Source organism: Elephas maximus, chromosome 5 (genome assembly GCF_024166365.1).
Source record: "Elephas maximus indicus isolate mEleMax1 chromosome 5, mEleMax1 primary haplotype, whole genome shotgun sequence".
In the NCBI taxonomy this organism is placed as follows: domain Eukaryota; kingdom Metazoa; phylum Chordata; class Mammalia; order Proboscidea; family Elephantidae; genus Elephas; species Elephas maximus.
Genome location: NC_064823.1, coordinates 45122468 through 45147256, shown reverse-complemented (window position 1 = coordinate 45147256; position 24789 = coordinate 45122468). Strand labels below are relative to the sequence as shown.

Here is a 24789-nt window from a genome sequence, read left to right as displayed (position 1 = left end):
AACATGGAGGAGGAAGTTGTCACAGTTTATGATGAAGATAATTTCTGAATCTACAGCTATAGAGTCCACCCTCAAGTGATCTGTGCCACGCACTCAGCAAATGCTGAAATCAAAATGTCGCCTAGGAATTGTCAGGAGCATAACTGCTGTTGAAGACAGAAATTTCAGATTGCACGGTGATGATGCGATGTTTTCTGAGGAGCTCACAAGTCTTAGAACCAAAAAAGACTTTGCTGTTGTTGTTGTTAGCTCCCATCTAGTGGACCCCGACTAATGGAGACCCCTTCTACAATGAAATGAAACGCTGCCCGATCTTGAGCCATTCCCATGTTCCTCTGTGGATGGAACCATTGTGATCCTTAGGGTTTTCATAGGCTGACTTTCTGAAGTAGATTGCCAGAACTTTCTCCCTAGTCCATCTTAGCCAGGACGCTTCACTAAAACCTGTTCAGCATCATAGCAACTTGCAAGCCAGCCACAGGTGGGTGGCAGCTGTGCGTGAGGCGCACTGGCTGGGAAAAGGACTGGGTCTCCTGCATGGCAGGTGAGAATTCTACCACTGAACCACCACTGCCCCAAAAGGACCTTAGTGGTTTTCCAATCCAACTCCTTACTTTACTCAGGAGGACACTCAGGCCACAGAGGCTAAGAGACTTGTCTAATATCACATAACAATTTGGTGACAGAACTGTGACCAGAATCTAAGTTTGTTACTCTTCACCCTGTGCTATTTCCACCTGGTTGTTGTTGTTAGTTGCCATCTAGTCAGTTCTGACTCATAGTGACCTCAAGTGTGAGGAGCAGAACTGACTCCATAGGTTTTTCAAGGCTGTGAACTTTTGGAAGCAGATCACCAGGCCTAAGTCTGAGGTGCCTCTGGGTAGGTTTGAACCACCAATCTTTTGGTTAGCAGATCAGCACTTAACCACTTGTGCCATCCAGGGGCTCCTATATCCACTTAGAGTATATAAATAATAGTAACATATTTTAATAGAAATTAATGACCTTTTTCAAAATTTCCAAGTATTGGTCAAATGAATACCTATGCACAAACTGACTGCTTAATAAACAGTGAGAATTACAGAGAAGATGAAAAAGGTTCCAACATCTAGCCTAATAGATGCACAATAAATATTCGTTGAATGAAATGAATGGAGTGAGTTGTTAGCAGTCTTCTCAGGAGTTTCCCATTATCTAAAACAGTGACTATTTAGTGAAGACAGCAGGATTCACAACTCAAAAGGTGCCATTTTGGAAGGGCATTTTTCTTATATAATTAAAACTAATAGAAAATTCAATAAGCAATGCAGCTGAAGATATAGGGTGCTCAAGAGATTAACAGATGTAAACCATATGTAACTACGGAAGAAAGTACACTCTCAGCAAATGTGAGGCTCCACTCTTTGTCCCTGCAGAGTAAAGCAAGTCGTATTTCCCAACTCTCTTTATTTTGGATTTTCTCCCAAAGTAACAATTCTTTTTCCCTGTAAAATTCAACAGCATACACTACAAAGCCAGGATTTCTGAAGCATATTAGGTTATTTGAGGAGAATTACCCTCCCCAGTAGATTCCCCCCAGAATAAGGCATTTCATCAAATATTGCCACCAGCAAAATGGGGCAGGGGGCAGTGTTCCTCCTCGGAGTTGGGTTAGCATTGAAAGGTTGAATGAGCCAGATGACATGTGGCATTTTTCAGATAATTAGATTCTCTGGGGAGTAAAGAGTGGTAAAGGTTTAATAGGGTCTCAATGAATCTCTCAGGTCTTCTTGAATTTCATTGTATTCTGACCATGAGTCATACGAAAGTTCATCAGATCAACTCATTTCTCAGCTGTGTTTGCATCTTAAGGCCTTTGCTCTTATTTGGCAAATCTGTGTATAGTGATCTGTTTGTGGCTCCAGGTCACCTGAACATTTAGGCTGCTGTTCAGTTTACAGCTCCCAAAATGTCTCCTTTTCCCCAAAGCTACATCATCGTGGCCTTTTGGCATATTGGAAAGACAGAGATATTGCAAAACAGCTCTTTGAGCACCTCTATTTGGGGATATAAAATTGCTAAGTGAACATAGAAGGCCAAGGGTTTCCTTTACAATTGCTCCCTACATTAGCACTAGCCAAAATAATGCTTACCAGGGTCATTCTTGACTCCTTTTATTAAATGGCAGTTTCAATGCAATAAACTTTTAAATGGAAGAAAAATGGCTTATTAAGATAGTTCAGTAGAAACCAAGTTAGTCACTCTATTAAACAGAAAGAGCTACATATTTTAATTTGCTGATAAAACATTAGTTTAAAAATACCTCAGGGAATATCTTAGCAATATACACATCAGAAATTCTTATGATAATGGTTCTCAGGGCCCAAATGATAAGTCATATAAAATTTCCAGATTTTTCAAAAGCTATTTTTTTTATGCCTGTTTATATTGCACAAGAACTAAACTTTACCAAGGCTTTTTCATACATTATTTTATCTAAACTCACAATCTTGTGAGAAAGGTACGGTTACATGCATATTAAAAACAAGGAAATTTACAACAGACTACTACTCAACCAGTAAGAGATATCACAATATGAATGGAGCTTGAAGACATTATACTGAGTAAAATAAGTCAATCACAAAAGGACAAATATTGTATGACCTCATTTATATAAAATGACAAGAACAGAAAAAAGTATAAAGACCAAAATTTATTATTGGTTATCAGGGGCGGGAGGGATGGGGAAAGTGTGCGTGGGGGGGTTATTGCTTATGGAGTACTGAATTTTGGTTTATGGTGATGGAAAAATCATATTAAGGGTAGAGTTGCACAGCTGAATCGCACACCTATAAAAAGTTGAATTGGCAGTGTTTTGATATATACATATTTACAACAATGATGAAAAAAAGAAAAGTAGCTGCTGGGCCTTCTTATGTACAACCGAACACCTCATGGGAGTTGGTTCCTTGATTTGGAAGTTTAGGGTCATGCTTTCATGGAGAATCACAGTTAATTGGCTTAATATCACATTTAGCGCTTCTGTTCTACCTCCTAGTTTGTTGTGTAGTGCCTTGGGTCTTAAAAGCTTACAAGCGGCCATCCAGTGTGCAACAATTGGTATCTATTTGCCTGGAGCAACAGAGGAAGAAGGAGAGTCAGGAACAGAAGGAAGAAATGGAATCGCCTCCATGAACAACTGCCCCTTTGCTAGGAGAATAGAACTGGATGGTGCCTGGCTACCATTACCGAACATTTTGATCAAAGATTCTGTAGAATAATCCTAATCAAAAAGGGGAAAATGCAGAATGGAATTTCAAATTCTCATGGAATCCAGTCTTTCTGGAGCCACGGAGCTGGATGAACCCCTGAAACTATTGCCCTGAGATTATCTTCAAACCTTAAACCAAAATGTTCCCTGAATCTTCTTAAAACCAAGTGATAGTTTAGGTTAACTAGTAAAGAAGGTCTACCTTGAGCATTGTGCTCTTTTAAGATATATCTATATGGGATCAAACTGATAAAAACAACTTGAAAAACTAGATAGGAAACTTAGGTCAGTGAGCTTATGTTAATTGGGGAGGAATAACTTGGAAAAGAAGAGCAAGAACGGTTACACAACTCAAAGAACATTATAAATACCACTAAATTGTACATGTAGAAATCGTTGAATTGGTGTATGCTTTGCTGTTTTTTTGCTGTGTATACTCTTAACAAAAATAAAGTAAATTATATTAAAAAAAAAAGCATGTGAGTATCATAAAGATTAAGTGACTTATTCCAAGTCACACAGTAGGAAGAAACAGGATAGGACTTAATCTTCTAATTGAACACTGAAGATATTAAAATTATGAAAAAAAATATTTTTTTCTAGCATGTTGTCTCTTAAATGCCTGATCCCTCACCAACCATTTTATGTTTTCGGGTTCTTTTAAAAAAAAATGACTTATTATCAAATTATATGTGGTTGCCTTCGAGTCGATTCCGACTCATAGCGACCCTGTAGGACAGAGTAGAGCTGCCCCATACAGTCCCCAAAGAGCAGCTGGTGGAACTGAACTGCTGACCTTTTGATTAGTAATCAAATTATATAGAGCTGGGGAATATTTTTTTTTTTTAATTGTATTTATGAACCCATAGACTAAGATGGGAAAATAACCTTCAAAGTTATTTATCTCTTTGTCATTTAATTGAATTGCTTGTAAACCATCCCAGAAGATAAGAGTTGATATTCAAGTAGAAATTTAAACAGTATATAATACAATACGGGCATTGTTTTACAGAATAAGTTAGATACATATTTAAGGATCATAATTTTAAGATATTATTCTATTAGTCAATTTACTACCATTCCATGCTTTTCTATGCCATTTTCTCAAGTCTTCTTCCTCTGGCATGCATCTTTTTTTCCCCAGTTACCCCTTTTCTGCACTTGTCCTTAGTCTATAGTTGGTGTTAGGTGCTGTGGAGTCGATTTCCACTCATAGCGATCACATGTGACAGAGTAGACCTTTCCCATAGGGTTTTCTAAGCTGTAATCCTTAGGGGAGCAGATTGCCAGGTCTTTCTCCTTTGGGGCTGCTGGTTGGGCACGAACTTCCAACCTTACAGTTATCAGCTGAGTGCTTAACCGTTGTACCACGAGGGCTCATTTAGTCTACAGTTGTGATTCTTAAATTTTAGCAGGCTTCAGAAATGCCTGGAGGGCTCAGTCAACCACAGGTTTCTTGGCTCCACCCCTAGAATTTCTAAATCAGTAGATCTGGGGGAGCAGGCTCAAAAATGTTTATTTCAATCTGGTTCCCCAGTGATGGGGATGCTGCAGATCCAGGGCCCACATTTTGAAACTACATGTTCTGTGTGTTTCTGGTTATTTCCACTTCTTTGGTTGCCTTTTGGTTCATTGGAAAGGCAGAAATTTTGTAAAACAACCCTTTTCTCTTAGTTTCAGTTACCCAAAGTCAATGATTCCATTTGCTCCCTGTCTTAGGCTGCATTCTGTCTCTATACATATATGTATGTATGTGTATGTACATATACATATGTCTGTATATATATATATATACATACAGAGAGAGAGAAATTTATCTCAAGGAAATAGCTCATGCAGTTGTAGAGGCTGACAAACCCAAGTCCATGGGTGAGGTGTCAGGCTGGAGGCTTCTCCTGACTCACGTAGCTGCAAGGGCTGACAAACCCAAGATTGGCAGATGGCAGGCTGATGGCTTGCATCCTGTGGAGACTGACAAACCCCAGATCAGCTTGTAAGATGGCAGGCTGTTGGCTCAAGTCCCAAGAACTGGAAGTCAGATGATGATTAGCCAGATGCAGGATCCAGAGCTAGTAAAAGCCAGTGAGCTTTGCCAGAATGTCCATATACATTGGATGCAAGCCACACCCCTGAGGAAACTCCCTTTACAACTGATTGGCTGATCACATCAAATCAATTCATGGAGGTGATTTCATTTTATTACAAAATAGGGGATAACTGCATCATTACATAACTGCCAAAATATATCATTACACAACTGCCAAACCACTGAGAATTATGGCCCAGCCAAATTGACACACAATGTTAGCCATCACACCCCCCAAAACATCATGATCCGGTAGACCTGTAATGGCTATTCGCAGAGGAAAGATACTCTCTTACCAAGCAAACAAACAAAAAGCCAGCATGTTGCTGTCAAGTTGATTGTGAGTCAGAGTGATCCTATAGGACAGAATAGAACTGCCCTATAGCATTTCCAGATAGCATCTGATAGATTTGAACCACCAACCTTTTTGGTTAGCAGCCAAGCTCTTAACCGCTTTGACACCAGGGCTCCTTTCTCCCTTAGCCTATTTATAATATAAGCTGCCTCCTCCCAAGGCTTGTGTCCTGCTTTCTGTGATCAAGAAAGACTTGGGAGAACAGCTTTGAAAAACAGCTCCTAAATAAAATGAACTGAGATAGACAGATATGTATGGGATCTTTGGGACCATGCATCACTTTTACCTCTATACATTCAGAGAGGTATGATGAATTATTCCTTGTTTCCACTATAGATAAACAAGATGTTATGCAGTTAAAGAGTTGCTGGAATATTGGAGAGATTCTTCCTAGTGCTCACACTCAAAGTAATTTAACTTCTTTGGAAATAAAATGATCATATGAAGCCGTTAGTCTACCCATTAAAGCAACAGAAGAGGTGCATAAAGGCTAATCAGGCTAGGACTTAGTCTTTTTTTTTTTTTAAACAGGCTATTATAATTTATTTAATTTAACAATCTAAGAAGTTCATAGCCATCAGCAGTTCCAGTGCCATTTCAGGTGCAACTAGGAATTCGGGAATCTCAGAGGAGCTGTTAATGTAGCGAACCTTATGAGGCAAAATACATGCATGCTTTTGATAGCCCATGTGCAAGGATCTCTCTAAAAGTGACCGCGTTGGTTTCACTCTCAGCAAACTGACGTGGGTCACTACTGTTCCTGATGTTAGCGCATGTTCTCTTTTTACAATACATTCATGACCATCAGAAGATATCAATTTGACATACATGGCATCAGGACCCTCACAACCACCATAAGTTTTTTCCTCTCCATCCATTATGCTCTTATGAAATTCTGCTTAGCTGCCACAGGAATTTTAGTAGCTTTTCATCAGTCCTGTACCCACCACAGCCACCACAGCTGCACCCCCACGCACTGCCACTGCCCTTACTCCAGGGCCACCTCACCATCGCCTGGATTTAGTCTTAATGTAGTATCTAAAGGGCTAGCTGTGTTTTCTTTGGTGGTAACAAGTCTTACTGATTTTTCTACTGAAAAAAACTCTTGGCTTCTGAATTTAAATGCTTTCACTTGAACCGTATGAAAGCAGAGTTTATTTAAACGGTATTTTATTTGACTCTATTAACTGAGCATCAGTCACGTGCCAAATAATAGAGTCAATATTTAAAAGATGTGGCTTCTGCCCTCTGGGAATCCATGTAAAAAGCAGACATGGCAGGACACCATTAGGCATTTTTTCTACATAATTGGAGCTCCCTAGGGAAAGTGTATTTCATCACACATTCTATAGGAGAGTCTTTGGCCGAGACTCTTTCATAAGGGATTAATCTTCAGGTGCATTTTTCCTCACCCACCAGATGTGTGTTTCTCTTGCAAACATTCCCAAATACTTTCTGTAGTGAAGTAACTTTGCTGGAGCAGAGAATCCTTTGTCTGTCCTAAGGATCGAATTTTCTATGTGGCTATGAAATGCCTGGTCACAGGAGGCTAATATCTTTGTGTTTCTGTGGATGGCTAGAGTCTTGTCAAAGAGGCAAATAAGGACCCATAATGCAAAATAGGCAGCAGTCCTGGTTAAATATAAATGAAAACATAGACAAAATAATTCCTCTTCCAGCCCTTACATTTGCTACGCTGTCAGCTGTATTGTCCATATACTGGTCTTGAGCTCATTAATCTTTAAACACATTAATTATCACTGTTTTGACTGACTCTCTGGGATATTTACACGCTGTAAACAGTTCTGATATTCTGTGCAAACGCATACTGTGAAGGACCCCTTGGGTTCAGCATTGCTTTTCCTTACTAAACATTTGTCCTTTTGCAAACCATAAACATGACCATTTTCCTTATACCAGTCTCCTGTGTGTGACAAAAATAAAGACACATACCTCATGGGGAAAATATATTAAAGTGTCTTCTCTCCATTCTGCATTGTTAAACTATAATGAATAAACTCTGACTCTTTTTTGAGTACTACCGAGAGAGTCTAATTGTCTCTCAGGAAGGGAAGCCCTTTGGACTTATTTATTCCTCTAATTAATATTGCATCTGCAAGACATATGTCCACTTCTTACCACCATTGCAACCACTTTAGTCCTCATTAACTTATTGAAAACCATACTGAGGAGGGTTCTTCCATCTCAATGTATCTAAATCTCACAATGTATACTTACGGGCAAGCAACCTTCTGAAAGTAGAAGTGTGGGGAATACTAACATAGTCCATATTTGTTAACGGAAAGTTCCTTGTGGTGAATGAGGGAAGCCTAGTCCCACAGAAGTATGGTTTCAATTTGTCATTGAAATTACAATCAAATGAGTTGCCAGCACACATTTTTCTTTGTCAGATGTTTTCCTTATGGTAGATTAGGAGTACCCTTGGGCCAGTTTATACACCTTGTTCTCTGCCAGTGTTGCTACAGCTATTTCTTTTTGTTTTCAAATGAATTTAATCCTTTTTTGCAAAAGGTGGATACATTTGATATACAGTAGTAGTACCTGACAGGAAAATGTCTCTTCAACACTGACTTTTTGTGGGACGCTCTCTGATGGGTAGGATGACACGTTGCTGGCTCTTCTTCAGCTCTCTGTAGGGAAACTCGGTATGATAAAAATCACAAGAGCCAAGAGCCTGCAATTTCCTGGTTTTCTAGCATTTATTAAAATTTTATTCATCAAGGTTGACTCTTGGCTGTTGGCTGTACTGGTTCTCCTAGAAGGAATGGCTTTTAGAGTTTTGCTTTGGGACCAGGAGATCCTAAGAACGCTATTGGACAAAGTAGACTCACAAAACACAGTGTCTCAGGAGAGCTGAACTCAAGTTTGGAAATCATTCACCTTCTTTCCTTTGAGCAAACAATGTCAAAGAGAACTAGCAAAGGATAATAAAGGCAAGTTGTTTTGATCTCTGGTCCCAGTACTATGTCCCTAATGGATGGGAATCTACATCAAAGAAGCTATAATGGCACCGGGAATTGACCATATTTTTGTTTTCAGCCCATCACTAAGCAAAAGTGTGATGGAGTTGATTTGGCCTAAAACTCTGGCCATGTGAATGTGTTGACAACTGCCAAAGGTTACCATCTGGACAAAATCATTTCTTTCCATATCTTTACAGGTATTGTTTTCCATAGTGACTGCCTAAACTGGAGAGGAGGTGGGGTCTAAAAACAGAAATATTTTAACTATTATTACTTCTATTGAAGGAAGATTGTTCTATTAAGTCCTTAATGTTGTATAAAGAAAAACCTGTTAAACCCATTGCAGTTGAGTCCATTCCAACTCATAGTGACCCAATAGGACAGAGTAGACCTGCTCCACAGGGTTTCCAAGGAGCGGCTGGTAGATATGAATTGCAGACCTTTTGGTTAGTAGCTGAACCCTTAACCACTGTACCACCAGGACTCCTGCTAAAGAAAAGATCCATTAAAAAAAGAAAGAAAAGAGATATAAATTAATATGATTTTGTGAAGAGAGCACTAGAAAGGTGGTAACAAGGTGCGGACTTTGAAATAATGTACGAATTGATGTAAGATGACTTTGGGTATCAGTATTCTTTCTCAGCTATGAATGTTACATCACAAGAATCATAGCACCATCGAATCTTAGGAATGGAAGTGACATTGGGATAATAATGTCTCTGCATATCTCAGTGTCGTTTTGTGAATCAAACAAATATTAAAGCTATCTTTTGAATTTATTTTTCCTCGATTATTACTAACCTCCTGTTACACCCCACTGGACCAGTGACAGGGGTGGCTCCAAGGGGCACGAGTTGGATTCCAAAAACTGAGACAGCAAAGCCAGGTTTATCAGACAAGGCTTTACTAGAGAACTTACATACAGAGTTCATTGCTAGAAATCCGGCAAAGGACAGCAAAGCACAGAGTCACCCAGACAGAGGTTCATGCACAATAGTGAGGCACAGGTGTTTATATACTGTATCATATAATGCTATGCGTAAGGAGAACAATGTGTCTGTATGCAGGGAAGCCTAAATGATGATTAATGGGGTTGTTTTTGTATTAGTTAATGGGTTTCAATTGATGTTACCATGAAGTAAGATGTCTGGTATGATTTTTCCTGGTCCAGGTCACTGTTCAGTAAGGTACTCTGGTTCTTCCCCAAAGTCTTTTGTGGGCAAGATTCATCTTGTATTATTCATCTTGTACTGCCCTGGAAGTACCCACTGTGTAGAAAACACTGTGAGATGGACCAAGAGAACACTACTAAAAAGAAGATGTGATCCTTTCCTTCAAAGAAGCCCATCATCTTACACAGAGATTCATTCTTTTTTTCTTGCAGCTATTCCACAATTACTTCATGCACTGTGTTAGATATTAGAAGTACCAAGATAAAAAGCAGAGCTTTCATCTGGCTTCAAGGATCTTTTTTTTATTGATAAGTAAACAGTCAAAAACTGTGATAAATGCTTAGGGAGTGGGAAGCCCAAGGAAATACGTGGGGAGGAGGGGAATCAGGAGAGGCTTTTTAGAAGAAACTAAGAGTGTTTTGAGTCCTATACATAAATAGTGCAAGAGGTGAATGAAAGTGAGATTTTCATGTGCGGTTTGGGGGTTGGGGATGAGGGCAGATGCCAGCTGGCATTTAGAAAGAAATGCTTTTAAAGGACCTGAGATACCTTCTGGCCATCATAGTACCTGAGACTAAATGGAAGCATTTTTTTTTTTTCTTTTTCTTAGTATTTCTTGAGGATTCAGTTTCTCTCAGATTTCATGCAGAAAAGTTTTCAAGGGCTTCATCAAAAGCCACTCTTCTTAGTGTTCTGCTGAGTCTCTAAAATAGTACACAGAAAGGGCACCAGTACTACGACCACCACCACCACTATTACTATTATCACTACCATCACCGTCACAACAATCACCACCGCCACCACCACTATTACTATTATCACTACCATGAGTGTCACAACAATCACCACCACCACCACCATTATTACTATTATCACTACCACCACCGTCACAACAATCACCACCGTCACCACCACTATTACTATTAGCACTACCATCACCGTCACAACAATCACCACCACCACCACCATTATTACTATTATCACTACCATCACCGTCACAACAATCACCACCGTCACCACCACTATTACTATTATCACTGCCATTACAATCACAACGATCACCACCACCGCCATTTGTATTGTCACTACCATCACTGTCACGATCACCACTATCACCATTCATGTTATCACTACCATTACCATCACGACAATCACCACTACCACCATCATTAGTATTATCACTTCCATCACCATCACCACAACCACCACCACTATCACCACTGGCACCACTACCGCCACTATGACTATCATTATCAACACCATGCCCATTCTCATTCCTGACATATTTTCCTCGACCCTCTCAGGCATCTTAATGGCTATATACGCTCCAGGTCAGAATTCTCATGTGTGTGAAATAAGTGATATGGGTAAAAAAAAAAAAAAAAACCAAACTCAGTGCTGTTCAGTCGATTCTGACTCATAGCGACCCTACAGGACAGATTAGACCTGCCCCATAGAGTTTCCAAGGAGTGCCTGGCAGATTCGAACTGCCGACCCTTTGGTTAGCTTTTACAATGTCAATTAATGAGCACCACCAGTTGCTGTGCAGTCAGTTCTGACTCATGGTGACCCCTTATGTGTCAGTTTTCAATGGCTGATTTTTCAGAAATAAATCACCAGGCCTTTCTTCTGAGGTGCCTCTGGGTAGACTCAAAGGCCAGCCTTTTGGTTAGCAGCCAAGTGAAAGTCTTTTTCAAAATGATTAAAGAGAATCATGTTTTAAATAAACTTCTCTCAAAGGGAAAAACAACAATAACACACACTGCTACCTTTCGTTTAAGGATCCTTAACATGTGGAAAGATATTTGGAATTTCTTCTTTGGAGGAGTAGAGAACACAGGATAGCATAATACTTGTGTATAATGATGACCTTGTGTGATTCCGATACCTAGTTATACCACAGGAAGCCTGTTATTTCTAAAGACTACAGTTGAGGCTGAGGATAAAAAGGTAAGAGTGTCATGGTTAAAAGTGTCTTATTGTTTCTGCCAGTTTTCATAGGTTGAAAGGTACAGAAACAGCTCGAGTTGGAAAGATACGTACTCCAAGACAGAGCTGATGACGGAGGAAAAGAAATGGATGGGGGTAGTGGTTTTCAAAACTTGTTCCTGCTGTTGAATTTCAGAAAATTCTGTTTTATAATTAAATTTGAACCTTTCTTTTTTCTAAGAGAGAAATGATTATATAATTTGTATGCATATAAAAACCTCAATCACAGGCATCCTTGGGGGTGGGGGGTGAAACTGTTGAACTGGCAAGATCAGTTCTTTCCAGCTTTTTCTTTAATAATTATCACAGCTTCTTCAGTTGTTTTGTCATCCCTTAGCACTTATTCATGTCATTCCACAAACATGTCCTGAGTGATCATTATGTCACACTGCTGATGAATGCTAGCTCTTGAGGACACCAGGAGGACTATGCTTCAGTTTTTTCCTTGAATTGCTCATCACCTATTGGAAACAATAGTGAGCAGGTAGTGGCATTCCAGATGGATCATGCTGGAATAGATGTATCCACCTGGTACAATGGAATCACCTAAGAGGGATGTCTAAACCAGGCTTGTGCTGATGAAATGCATGGTCAGAAAAGGAGGTCAGGATTAAACATCATCTATTTTGTCACTGGAAGTATGGAAAACATTTTGCTAGAACAAGAGGGTGTGGGAAGACAAGGAAGGAGAAGGGGGTATTTTAGGCAAAGGGAATACAATGTGAAAAGAAAGGCATATAAGAGAAAGCATAGCTTGTTATAGAAACTGCTAAGGAGACCAGTATGGTGGCGATATCACACTGGATAAATAGTAGGCTCCAAAGGTATGTAAAAAAGTATCTGAGGAAAAACAAACACGGAGAACATTTTATTTGTTTTCAGTTGTATTTTTGTTTGTTTCACTTTCTGGCTTTTGTTGTTGTTTGTTTCCTTTGAACTGCAGAAACAAACAAACAAACAAAAAACGTTAGCTTTCTGGAGCACTTGAATGCACTTTTTTTTTTTTTTTGAAAGCACTTTCTGGAGCACTTGAATGTAGCCAGTTGGTACTAGAACAACTAGTTTAGAGCCCAGATGTTTAAATCTGGGTTTGAAACAAGTTCTAATGTGAAATTAAATGAGAATTGGACTGCAGGAAGAATTAGAGGGGAGCTGCAATTAGGATGGTTGCATGGTAGTGGGTTTGTAAATATTTTTTGAAGGATTTGTGTGTGTGTGTTCTCTGTTGTGTACCCTCTATTCTCTTGTGATTCAGATCCATTAAGCACATATAAAATGAAAGACAGATATTTGTAATGAATTTCTAGGAACAATTTGAGGATAATGACAGAATCCTGGTTTTGTGCATATTTCATTTTTGCTGTAATTACAAAAGCAGGGAAAGAGAGGCTATATTACTACTAGAAAATAAATACAGAATTTCATACCAGAGAGTGGGACCTAATTAATGAGCTCTGAGAGTGCAATTTAAAAAAACACTTTTTAAAGATAATGGGCATATTTCCTAAAGAGAACTGTAATTTCTCTGACAGAATGAGGGTGTATAACTCTTTGTAAAAAAAAAAAACAACAAACCAGGATGTATACTTGATTTTCAAGATAGTTTCAAAACATTTCATAATTAAAAATAAAGAACAGTAACTATTTTCTTAGTTAAAATGTTATCTCTCTTCTTTTTTTTTTCTTAAAAATCCATCTTACCATAAAAATATCAAGATTCTCTGAACATATTTTAACTGCTGGAGGGAATGGCTTAGAAGTCCAAATATTAGCTTCGGCACACGTTAAGTTCCCTGGAATAACAACTTGAAATCCCACCAGTTTTCTTTTCAAATTGCCAAAATAAGGTCAAGAAAACCATAAAATTTCTCTACAGCTGTACACACACACGTGCACGCACACACTCTAGATCTGTCATAGTGAGTTAAGTACAAAAGTGCACACTGCAACAGGTTGGAAATCTTGGTGGCATAGTGGTTAAGTGGTAAGGCTGCTAACCAAAAGGGTGGCAGTTCGAATATGCCGGGCACTCCTTGGAAACTGTAGGGGGCAGCTCTACCCTGTTCTATAGGGTTGCTATGAGTCAGAATCAACGCTCAACTCAACCGCAGTGGGTTTGTTGTTTTTTTTTTTTTTTAGCAACATTATTTTTGAGGTCAGTATTGGTAAAACACACTCTATTCAAGGGCCTGAAAAGTTAATAAGCTTTTGCTACAATGTAATAAGACAAGGGACGGTACTTTTTGGCTCAAAAAGAGAGTGCCTACTGATTTTATTTGACTTTGTTTTCTGCCATAAAATAAAATGCAAATTCAAATTCTACAGGCTTTTAAAATATGGATTGGATGCATGATAGTTCCTTTGAAAAGCCAGTTGTTTCTTTGCTCTTTATATGTAAGCTAACATATTCTGTCAGTTGTTTTTTAAAGATCAGTAGTAAAAATTTAGTATTGGCCGTATGGCATTATGTCAGCCATTTCATGTCAAGACCAACCAAACAGAAAACCCAGTGCCATCGAGTCAATTCTGACTCATAGTTACCCTATAGGACAGAGTAGAATTGCCCCATAGAGTTTCCAAGGAGCATCTGGTGGATTCAAACTGCTGACCTTTTGGTTAGCAGCCATAGCTCTTAACCACTGTGCCACCAGGGTTAGAAAAATGGCAAATAATTAATTTTTCCAGAGTCAGCCGTTGACCAAGTTTATTTCTGTTAATCATTTTCTTTTAGGGAAATTTTATCGTTAGTGCATGAGTTTTAGTAAAATTTTAATTTAAAATTTAGTATTTCAGGAGAATAACAAGAAAAAGAAAAGAAAATTTCATATGCATCTATCATGCTAGGGTGGCTTTGAATTGGAATTGACTCGACAGCAAAGGGTTTGGATTTGGGTTTTTATTGTGCTAGGCACTGGGCTACACGCTTTGTATACCTAATAGCATTTAGTTTTCATAATAACACTGTGAGGTCTCTGTCAAGAAATCCATTTTATTGATGAAGGAATAACAACAACAACAATAAAAAAAAAAACCCAGTCCCTTCAAGTAGATTCTGACTCATAGCGACCCTATAGGACAGAGTAGAACTGCCCCACAGAGTTTCCAAGGAGCGCCTGGCAGATTCCAACTGCCAACCCTTTGGTTAGCAGCCATAGCACTTAACCACTACGCCGCCAGGGTTTCTGATGAAGGAATAGAAGCTCAAATAATTTAAATAAATTGCTCATGGCCAACAGCTAATAACTGGTAGATTTGGGGTTGATATAAAATTTTTTTTTTTTTTTATATATAAGAATTGGGGTAGATTTGAGGTTTGTATATTTAAGGTTAGCTCCCTGAGGGATGCAAATCATTTGTGCTCAGCTAGGAACCTAAAGTTTGGTGGCCTGAACTCACTCAGCCAAAGAAAGGCCTGGCAATCTGGTTCCATAAAGATTACAGCCAAGAAAAACCTATGGAGCAGTTCTACTTTCTAACACATGGGTTGCCAGGAGTGGGAATTGACTCAAGGGTAATAGGTTAGGTTATATTTAAGATTAGAGGTATATTTAGAGTTGGTAATCAGATTTCTCTCACTCAGTTGACCTTGATATTTTCATAATGTTACATTTCTAGCAAAAACATCGCCACATTTTCTAAAGTTTAATGTAGAAAAAAAAAATTTTTTTTTTCCTTTTTACATCTTAATAGGGATTTAAATAAATAAAACTCCAGGTTGAATCTCATTTACAAATCTGGTGTGAACATCTAAAATCCCTACCCGCGATCTTGGTAAGACTCTTACAGCATTTCATTTTTAGAAGAATAATTCCAGAGGTTTTAAAACACACACACACACACACACACACACACACACACTACCTATTGATTCTAACTTGATTCAGAGGGTACAGAATGCAAGCCCTTAAGAAATAACTTTTTTGCTTAAAGGATTTGATCACAAGGGATTCTCAAGTCATATTCAACTTTTGAAAGAATAAAAAAATTTCTTTTTTGTTCTAATTAAAACCATACATTTTATTTTTAAGAACAGGAAATTTGGAAAGTGATTAATTCATCCTATGGTCCAATTATTTTAAGATATGTGGAAGGAAAATGTAGACAAAGGAGAAAGTACACCATTACCACAGGTCGAGAAAGGGTGGTGAGAAGAGTCTGGTTTGTCCATTCAGCTGTGTACATCCATGTGCTGTTCCATGGGGTACATCCTGTAAAGTCAGCCATGAGATTCGGTGAAGCTAATCTGATGTGTGACGGAAGCTGCAAGACAGAATATGAGAGGCCTACCTCTGGAAAAATTTTTATGAAGGAAATTTCACTCTCGTCTGACTTCCAAATTGCCTCTTGAAATCATATGTACATTTGACAATCACTTTTTGAACTGGGAATAGAAAACATAAGCAAGAAAGAATCTTCTCCTTGTGAGAGTCCATAGTTTAGTGGAAGATATATATATGTGTGTATATATATATATATATATACACACACACACACACACACATACATTTGAATGTGTGTGTGTGTATCTCCCTGGCTGGTGCAAATGGTTAATGTACTCAGCGCTTAACTGAAAAGTTGAAGGTTCAAGTCCACCCAGAAATGTCTCAGAAGAAAGGTCTGGCTCCATATTTCTGAAAAATCAGCCATTAAAAACCCTATGGAGTACAGTTCTATTCTGACACATTTGGGGTCACCATGAGTTGGAATCGACTCAATGGTAAAATGGGTATATATATTTATAGCCCTGGTGGCATAGTGATTAAGAGCTCGGCTGCTAGCCAAAAATCTGGCAGTTTGAATCCACCAACCACTCCTTGGAAACCCTACGGGGCAGTTCTGTTGTGCCCTACAGGGTTGCTGTGGGTTGAAATCAACTTGACAGCGATGGATTCTGTTTTCTTTTTTTGTTATATATATATTATATAATATAATATTATATATATATGTAGTCACTGACTTAAGACATATTTAAGTTAAGACGAACTGCACTTAGCACAGTCTTTTTTTTTATTTTGGTACATATTATCTTTGGTAATGTATACTACATACAATGTTGCAGTGGGTAATTTGTAGATGTTATCATTCTCCAGTGTTCACCTGCAGATGTTCAATGCTATGATTTACTGCTCAGAATGCTACCATATATCAGGTTATGACAAGTGAAATAAAAAGAGGTACAGAGTCGTCAAAATGGAACCCATCATAAGTCAGACACTGATATAATCAAGGGAGCCTGTGTATTTTCTTACAATGTTATTATAGAAAAAAACTTATCTACACATATAATTTTATAATATTTTTTCATTAAGATGAAAAATATAAACAATCTATGATTCATATGGTCAGATCTACTCCTACCAAAAGTAAATTTTTTTTATTGCATTTTAGATGCAGGTTTACAGAACAAACTAGTTTCTCATTAAACAGTTAGTGCATATGTTATTTTGTGACATTGATTAACAACCCCACAACATGTCAATACTTTCCCTTCTTGACCTTGGGTTCCCTATTACCAGCATTCCTGTCCCCTCCTGCCTTCTAGTCCTTGTCCCTGGGCTGGTGTTCCCTTTAATCTTGTTTAGTTTTATGGGTCCATCTAACCTTTGGCTAAAGGGTGAACCTCAGGAGTGACCTTATTACTGAGCTAAAAATGTGTCTGGGGGCCATACTTTCAGGGTTTCTCCAGTCTCCCTCAGGCCAGTAAGTCTGGTCTTTTTTTGTGAGTTATCAAGCTGACATTTATGTAAACCAATCATTCCTGCCATGCTTACCTACTCCCAGCATTTTCCCTCTTATTCTTATTCCTTTGAGACCAGCACTGAGACTGGCAATGAAAGATTAATCTCTAGAAAGATTAATCTCAGGTGATAAGGTCTAGCTCCTAAAGCCCAGATTTTTCTCCCAATGCCAAAATTGAAGCATCTGAATTTGATGCAACCAAGGGAGCTAGCCCCCATGTGTGTGTCAATTTGTTGTACTACGGGGGCTTGTGTGTTGCTGTAATGCTGGAAGCTATGCCACCAGTATTCAAATACCAGGAGTGTCACCCACGGTGGATAGGTTTCAGCTGAGCTTCTAGACTAAGAGAGACCAAAAGATTTAGCCAGTGAAACTCTTATGAGTATCAGTGGCACATTGTTTGATATAGTGCCGGGAGATGAGCCCTTCAGGTTGGAAGGCACTCAAAAGACTTATGGGGAAGAGCTGCCTCCTCAAAGTAGAGTTGACCTTAATGATGGAGATAAAGTCAAGGCTTCAGGACCTTCATTTGCTGATGTGGCACAACTCAAAATGAGGAGAAATAGTTACAAACACCCATTAATATTTGGAAAGTGGAATGTAAGAACTATGAATCTACGAAAATTAGAAGTCGTCAAAAAGGAAATGGAACACATAAACACTGATATCCTAGGCATTAGTGAGCTGAAATGGACTGGCAGTGGTCATTTTGAATTGGACAATCATATAATCTACTACGCCGGCAAAGACAACTTGAAGATGAATGGTGTTGCATTCATCATCAAAGAGAATATTTCAAGATCTGTCTTGAAGTACAACGATGTCAGGGATAGGATAATATCCATACAGCTACAAGGAAGACCAGTTAATATGATTATTATTCAAATTTATACACCAACCACTAAGGCCAAAGATGAGGAAATTGAAGATTTTTACCAGCTTCTGCAGTCTGAAATTGATTGAACATGCAGTCAGGATGCATTGATAATTACTGGAGATTGTAATGCAAAAGTTGGAAACAAGGAAAAAGGATTGGTAGTTAGAAAATATGGCCTTGGTGATAGAAACAATGCCAGAGATCACATGATAGAATTTTGCAAGATCAACTACTTCTTCATTGCACACACCTTTTTTCATCAACACAAATGGTGTCTATACACGTGGACCTCGCCAGATGGAATACACAGGAATCATACAGAATACATTTGTGGGAAGACACAATGGTAAAGCTCAATATCATCAGTTAGAACAAGGCTGGGGCAGACTGTGGACAGACCATCAATTGCTCATATGGAAGTTCAAGTTGAAACTGAAGAAAATTAGAAAAAGACAATGAGAGCCAAAGTACAACCTTGAGTATATCTCACCTGAATTTAGAGACCATTTAAAGAACAGATTTGATGCACTGAACACTGATGACCAAAGACCAGAAGAGTTGTGGAATGACATCAAGGACATCACCCACGAAGAACGCAAGAGGTCATTAAAAAGACAGGAAAGAAAGAGAAGACCAAAATGGATGTCAGATGAGACTCTGAAAATTGCTCTTGAAAGTTGAGTAGCTAAAGCGAAATGAATAAATGATGAAGTAAAAGAGTTGAACAAAAGATTTCAAAGGGTGGCTAGAGAAGTCAAAGTATCATAATGACATGTGCAAAGACCTGGAAATGGAAAACCAAAATGGAAGAACATGCTCTGCGCTTGTCAAGCTGAAAGAACTGAAGAAAAAATTCAAGCCTTGAGTTGCAATATTGAAAGATTCTGTGGGGAAAATATTAAATGATGCAGAAAGTATCAGAAAGAAGATAGAAGGAATACACACAGTCAGTATACCAAAAGAACGGGTCGACATTCAAGCATTTCAGGAGGTACCATATGAGCAGGAACCAATGGTACTGAAGGAAGAAGTTCAAGTTGTGCTGAAGGCATTGACGAAAAACAAGGCTTCAGGAACTGACGGAATACCAACTGGAGATGTTGCAACAAACAGATGCAGTGCTGGAAGTACTCACTCATCTACGCCAAGAAATTTGCAAGACAGCTACCTGGCCAACCGACTGTAAGAGATCTATATTTATGCCTCTTCCCAAGAAAGGTGATTCCTTCAAAAGTGGAAATTATCAAACAATATCATTAATACCACATGCAAGTGAAATTTTGCTGAAGATCATTCAAAAGCAGCTGCAGCAGTATATTGACAGGGAAATTCAAGCTGGATTCAGAAGAGAATGTGGAACCAGGGATATCATTGCTGATGTCAGATGGATCCTGGCTGAAAAAAAGCAGAGAATAAACATATACCAGAATAAACATAAACCAGAAATATGTTTACCTGTGTTTTATTAACTTAATTGTGCTCCTGAGTAACCTGTACATAGATCGTTTGAACAGAATGAGGGGATACTGCATAGTTTAAACTCAGGAAAGGTGTGTGTCAGGGTTCTATCCTTTCACCATACCTATTCAATGTGTATGCTGAGCAAATAATCCGAGAAACTGGACTATATGAAGAAGAACGCAGCATCAGGATTGGAGGAAGACTTATTAACAATCTGTGTTATGGAGATGACACAGCCATGCTTGCTGAAAGTGAAGAGAACCTGAAGGCACTTACTGATGAAGATCAAAGACTAGAGCCTTCAGTATGGATTACACTTCAACATAAAGAAAACAAATATTCTCACAACTGGACCAATAAGCAACAACACGATAAATGGGAAAAAGATTGAAGTTGTCAAGGATTTCATTTTACTTGGATCCACAATCAACACCCACAGAAGCAAGAGTCAAGAAATCAAAAGACACATTGCATTGGGCATATCTGCTGCAAAAGGCCTCCTTAAAGTTTTGAAAAGCAGAGATGTCACCTTGAAGACTAAGATGTGCCTGGCCCAAGCCAAGGAATTTTCAGTCGCCTTCTATGCATGTGAACACTGTACAATGAATAAAGAAGATTGAAGAACAGATGCCTTTAATTTGTGCTGTTGGAGAAGAATATTGAATATTCCATGGACTGCCAAAAGAATGAACAAATCTGTCTTGGAAGCAGTACAACCAGAATGCTTCTCAGAAGCAAGAATGGTGAGGCTATGTCTCACATACTTTGGATATGTTGTCAAGAGGGATCAGTCCCTGGAGAAGGACATAAAAAAGGAAGACCTTCAATAACATGGACTAACACACTGGCTGCAACCATGGGCTTAAGAATAACAGCAGTTGTGAGGATGGTGCAGGACTCGGCAGTGTTTTGTTCTGTTGTATGTAGGGTTGCTATGAGTTGGAATGGACTCAAGAGCACCTAACAACAACAGGAACAGGGGAGCTAGCGTATTTTCTTTCAATGTCGTTAGAGAAAAAAAAAAAAGTTTAAGCACGAGAGTATTTTTTTACTTGGGAAGAGCTGTTTGTAGCTAGTAAATCCTGTAGGGTATCTGTAGGGAGGGTAGGAGAAGATATTAAAAGCATAAGCTGGAGCTATACTTCATATAGCCCTATTAAGCCGAGTTAGGGATTTGGCCTTTACTTGTAGTTGTTAGAAAAATTAATTCTTCCCTTCCTTCAGTCTGTTCTTCCCTATGCTGTCAGAGTGACCCTTTGAAAAAACAGTGAAAATTACATCACTCATCTTCTGATCCGACTGTGTGTGGATCATAACAAATTATGGACAACATTGTGAAGCATCCCTTGGCACTTAGAATGAAATTCCAAGTTTTTACTCTGGCTTACAACTTTCTACCTGATCTGGCTTCTGGCCACTTCTCCAATCTTATTCCCTTCAACTCTTTCCATCAAGCATTCTCGTCCAGCCACATAAGCTTCTCTGATCCTAGAACAGGCCAAATATGTTCCTGACATAGGGTCTTGGAACTTGCTCTTTCCACTTTTGAAAGTTTTATTTCCCTCGGATATCTGTAAGACTTGCTTCCTTACTTCACGCCAGCTTCTGCTCAAAGGACATTTTCTCAGGGTGGCCTTTGCGGATCATGCAATCTAAAAGGGTACCCTCTTACCCTGCTTCATCTTTGAAAACCACTTTCATCAATACCAGAAACCATATTATCTATTTATTATTTTGTTTTTTTTGTCTTTCCCTGACTAGAAAGAGAACATTGTCTTTTTTGGTCTACTGTAATATTCTCAACCTTTAAAATAGTGTCTAGAAATAGATGCTTAATAAATATTTGTGGAGGAATAAATGAATTCTAAGAGGTAAGAAGAAAACTAGGAGAGGGAAGCTCAAGTAGAAAAAGCTTTGTAAATGATCAACTTTAAACTGCCAAGAGTGTACTGAGTTAATTATAAATGGAGATGGGAATGGGCCTTATTTGGTTTTCTTATTTCTCTTTATGGTGATTGCATCTACTGCATTAAATAAACTCACTGTTATTCCAGTTCATGGTTTCTCTTTTTCCATTTTTAGCTCCTCAGTTCAGCTATGGTGATTTTCAGAAGGTTTTTCTCCTCCTCTTAACTGAGCTATTTTCCCTATTCTCTTCAAATCCCTTGGAAATCTTTGCATTTCCTGGGAAAGTAGCTAAATGAATTATGTGTAATTCTGTGTATGGATAATGAATTCAAAGAATTATAAAAATATTATAAATTTAGGAATAGTCATTATAGAATATCAAGGGATTCTATACCAATACATATATGTCAACAGGCAAATCGCAAAGGATTAGAATTTCCCATTCTTGGCCAGGCTTTATTTACAATAATTGCCATGGAATTGGCAAGCAAATGTTTACATCAAAACTGGATTAAGCTGTTTTCTTGGAAATATTTTTAACAGCACATTATCCCATTTACATATTTTTAATTAAAAAGGAAACCTCAAGAAACAGCAGTTTTCTACTAAGAAGTATTATTTGATGCTTTAAATAACATTTATGCATAGATAATGATAAGTAGAATTTATCCTATTAGAATTGAGTTTTCTTGAATAAAAACTGTTTTGGTTCAAAATGAGGATTATACCAATCTAATTTGCTCTGGCATTTATGAAATAAAATTATAAGTTTTGCTTTATGAGAAAAAACAGGTATCTTACCCATTACACTAAAGGTTATCTTATTAAATGTTAGAAACTTATGTGTTGTATAATCATATACTATGTATATATATATATATATATATATATATGTTTGTATATAGTGAAGGTTAAAGTTGTATGTCAACTTGGCTGGGCAATGATTCTCAGTGGTTTGACAGTTGTGATGTGGTTTGACAGGTAATGATGCAGTCACTTCCATGATGAGATCTGCTATGAACTGCCAATCAGTTGAAAGGGATTTTCCTTGGAGGTGTGGTCTGCATCCAATATATATAGATGTTCTGGAAAAGCTCATGGGCTTTTTCTTGCTCTGAATATCACAGCTGGGTCCTCCTCTGACCTCCAGTTCTTGGGACCTGAGCTAGCAGCTTACCTGCCTATCCTGGGATTCATCAACCTCTGCAGCCTCTGAGCATCAGCCTGCTGTCTTACCTGCTGATCTTGGGATTGGTTGGCCTCCATAGCCTCTGAGCTAGAGGCCTGTTGTCTGACCTGCCGATCTTAGGTTCCCCAGCCCTTGCAGTTAAGTGAGTCAGGAGAAGCCTCCAGCTTGACCCACGGACTTGGAAAACCCGGCCTAAGACATTCGGTACTGAAAGCCATTCTAGAGAATCAGAATTGCGAGGATGATTTTTCTAAATTGGCTTTTAAGTCTGGTTAGCCTTAAAGATGTTGTTAACTCTGCTGCTAGTAGTAAAAAGGCCACTCCTAATCCATGAGGCGGCAATAGAAATATGCAAAATATCACCACCCACAGATCAGGTGTTGGTGAGATGTGAGGCCCTGGGTGACCGCATGTTTGATACCTTTCTATGATTTTGTCAGAATGAGAAGTATAAGCAACCTGGCTGGCTAGTCCTACTTTCACTAGACAAAGTGGTGAAAGAAAGGGATGAGCTCAGGTCTTATTTCTTGTAGTAACAGAGCTGATATTGCCAGAAACCAAACCCAGAGTCTTATTATAACAGTGGTTGAATTACAATGCCAATTATAACCCAATCTAAAATGATGTTTGAAGTTAAAGTGAGGGCATTGATTGAGAAGAAATAGGATCCTGAAACCTGTGAGCAGATAATCAGTGTTATGGATTGAACTGTGTCCCCCAAAAATGTGTGTCAACTTGGCTGGTCCATTATTGTGGGATTGTCCACAACTTTGTTATCTGATGTGGTTTTCCTATATGTTGTAAATCCTACCTCTATGATGTTAATGAGGTGGGGTTAGTAGCAGTTTTATATGGGTGTGTGTGTATATATATATATTAACCAAAGGGTTGGCAGTTCGAATCCGCCAGGCGCTCCTTGGAAACTCTATGGGGCAGTTCTACTCTGGCCTATAGAGTTGCTATGAGTCAGAATTGACTTGATGGCACTGGTGGGTTATATATATATATATATAATTTTTATTGTGCTTTAAGTGAAAGTTTATAAATCAACTTAGTCTCTCATACAAAAATTTATATACACATTGCTGTACACTCCTAGTTGCTCTCCCCCTAATGAGACAGCACACTCCTCTCCGCTCTCTGTTTTCGTGTCCATTCAGCCAACTTTTGACCCCTTCTGACCTCACATCTCCCCTCCAGAAGGGAGCTGTCCACATAGTCTCATGTGTCTATTTGATCCAAGAAGCTTACTGCTCACCGGTATCACATATAAAAATCACATAGTCCAGTCCAATTCCTGTCTGAAGAGTTGGGTTTGGAAATGGTTCCTGCCTTGGGCTAACAGAAAGTCTGGGGATCATGACCTCTGGGGTCCTTCTAGTCTCAGACCATTAAGTCTGGTCTTCTCATGAGAATTTGGGGTCTGCATCCCACTGCTCTCTTGCTCCCTCAGGGGTTTTCTGTTTTGTTCCCTGTCAGGGTAGTCATCAGTTGTAGATGGGCACCATCTAGTTATTCTGGTCTCTGGCTGATGTAGTCTCTGGTTTATGTGGCCCTTTCTGCCTCTTGGGCTCATGATTACCTTGTGTCTTTGGTGTTTTTCATTTCCTTTGCTCCAGGTGGGTTGAGATCAATTAATAATCTTAGATGGCCACTTGCTAGCATTTAAGACCCCAGATCCACTCTCCAAAGTGGGATGCAGAATGTTTTCTTAATAGATTTTAGTATGCAATTGACCTAAATGTCTCCTGAAACCATGGCCCCTAAACCCCAGCCCCT

General features: G+C 38.7%; 1 pseudogene; it reads right to left on the bottom strand.

The window, feature by feature from the left end:
* Positions 1-6242: 6242 nt before the first annotated feature.
* On the bottom strand, positions 6243-6569 carry LOC126076897 (elongin-C-like; annotated as a pseudogene).
* Positions 6570-24789: the final 18220 nt, after the last annotated feature.